Consider the following 2,880-nt stretch of genomic DNA (forward strand, 5'->3'; position numbering starts at 1 on the left):
GCCTGCTGGGTGCGATTTGCGAGTTGCGAGGGACTGAGGATGGTGGTGGGTGCGACTTGCAAGGGTGGTGCCGACCTGCTGGGCGCTGGCTGTGTGCTGCAGTGCTGGGCTGCTCTGTCCGCGAGGAGGTCCTGGGTGGGAGCAGTGGAAGGGCTGCGCTGGGAGGAAGGTGGCGGTGGCTGCGAGGTGGTGGGAGGAGGTCTCTCACCGGCGATGGCAGTTGCAGAGAGCGAGGCTGTGAGACCTAGGGAGTAGGGAGAGAGGGGCTAGGGTTCGTTTGGGAGTGGGGCTTGGGGGAATGGCCAAATGGGGGTTACTGGTTTAGGTTTAGGTTTCGTTCATTTTTTGGGGGAGGGGGGGTGTTTTGTTTTTTTTTTTTGGTTTTTTACCTGGCCGGTTTGGTTGGGGTTTTTATTATCAGAACCGAAAACCGAACCTAACCGAACTAAAAACAGCAAAACATGCTTTTTTCGATTTTTCGGTTATCGGTTTGTTCGGTTTTCGATTCGGTTGATCGGTTTAGTTAGGGGCTAAGTCAGTGACACCAATTAAGTAATAAGATAAAATAAATAAAAATGGTAACAAGCCTGAAAAAAACATTGCGTACCGAAAACACAACTGGCAAATACCAGTATGTTTGACATCCTATTTCTTTCTCCAAATGCTGCTACTACTTCCTCCCCCTTCTTTCTCCAAAAGGGGACCAAACCCAACCCTAAAAGGTAAAAACCCCATTAGAGCAGAATAGCAGCTAGGCATCCTCACCATTATCGGCGCCGTCATCGCATCTCCGCCAGCCGCAATCCCCACTACTCAAGCTCCTCTCCTCCTTCATTCAATTTCCATTCTTGAACCAAACATTAATTTTTCTTCCAATGCTTCTCAGCCTAGTGCAGCACTTTCTACTCCAACGAAACAAAAGAAAAACCAAGTGTTGCTGCAAAGTTGCACTGAGACATCATTTTCAAGCCATAAGAAGAAGCAGCCCCTTTCAAGATTTAGCGGCTCCCACGTTACAAATCTTGTTAGCCCCCTGTGCTAAAGCAAGTGAAGAACAAGGGAATGCATGAGAAATACATCAATCCAACTATTTCTCCCTCCTCCTTCATTCAATTTCTTTGAGTATTCTTGTTTTTCTGGGTTAATTTCTTTGATTGTTGATTGTTGTTAACAGGAAGAATTGTTTATTGTTGTTTTTGTTGAGTTAATTACTATTGCTTTTTTTTTCCAAATATCGTCCTTTATTTAATTTTTTTTCTATATGAATAGGCAAAATATCTGGAAGATATGCTCAAGTATGACTCGTTCTATAAATACAACACTCCATTCAGGCCAAGGATACTTGATTTTGAATTTGTGGAAATGCTAGAAACAGGAGAACAAGCAAGGAATATCTGTATTTGTGTTTTTTTCTTTCAAATTTTTATCTGCATAAGCTAACCGCGTCTTATTTAACATAGTAATGATTGTGGGGTATGGGTGGCAACCTGGATGACAAACTACAGGAAGACGTATAGTTATACAGTAAATGTAATTTTTTTTTGCTAAAAAAACAATGGTACTTCATTTGCGAATGTGTATTGTTTTGTTGGTAACCTAAAATATTTATATTTTTCAGGTTAATCATGGTACAAGGATGCGACTTGCGTTGGATTTGATTCTAAGGCCCCACAACTTGATGCTGCATAATGTCATTGAATATGCTACCAGGAATTACAATAAGTATAAACAAAAGGAGTCAAACAAAAATTAAATAATTGTAATTGTCATGTAGTCATGTTTAGATTATATTAACTACTAAGACTTGTTATTTTCATCTCTTTTACTTAAAAAATTATTATACACTATATTTTTTATGGACTCTTGTTGAAAATTAATATTTATGTCTTTTGTTCGATTATAGTTGAATCTGTCTTTCGTTCGATTATAGTTGAATTTAGGTGAAGCTTAATTTTCACTCTAGCATTTTGATTCCTTGAACCACTTCTGTGTTGTAAGCTTAATTGAAAATTTGATACTAAAATATATTAAGCATTTTAAAATAAAAACAACATGAGAGAATGGTTATAATCTATCTTCTGAAAATCGGTTGAAACCGGCCGGTTGAACCGATTGAACCATGAACCGCTACAAAAAACAAAGACAAATGTTAAAACCTCTAATCTCAAAAACCGCAATTGAACTGTCGAACCGGCCAAGAACTGGTCGGTCGAACCGAACTGTCACCTGGCCGAATTTTTGGAATAAGGGAAAAACGCCAAGTTCTGAAAATAGTTCGAACTGACTGGTCGAACCGATCAAATCATGAACCGAAAGAAAAAGCAATTCGGACCAAGATTCTGAAAACCGGTTCAAACCGATTGGTCGAACCGTGTGTACCGGTATAAAAAAGAATCGGTCATATATCAAAACCGAAAGATTCAGAAACCGTTGTTGGACCGTCGAACCGGTCGAGAACCGGTCGGTCGAACCGAACCGGGACCCGACCGGTTTTCTAAAATTTGCTCAAATTGGTGCCGTTGGTTAGAGGAACCCTAACCAGTAACCAAAACGCGCAGCACCTTCTTGGCCCCTCCTCTCTCACAGTCTCACTCAGCCACTCTCCTCCTTCCTCTCACCGAGCTCCTCCTCACTCCCTCACTTCCCTCTCTCTGGCCTCTGAACGAACACACTAAAGAACGCAGAGAAGACAGAAGAGAACTCGAACGCAGCTTGGAGGAAGCACCGAAACAGCCATCTCTCGTCGCCGTTCCTCAACGTCCAGCCACCGCCGCTGCAACAGCTTCGGCGCAACGTCGCCCTTGTTCGCCACGCATCCGCCTCCTTTTTAGCCAAGCTTCTGCGTCTGTTTTTTGGCCAACCCTTGTTCTGCCCTTTTTG

This window comes from Arachis duranensis, unplaced genomic scaffold, assembly GCF_000817695.3.
Source record: "Arachis duranensis cultivar V14167 unplaced genomic scaffold, aradu.V14167.gnm2.J7QH unplaced_Scaffold_169598, whole genome shotgun sequence".
Lineage (NCBI taxonomy): Eukaryota > Viridiplantae > Streptophyta > Magnoliopsida > Fabales > Fabaceae > Arachis > Arachis duranensis.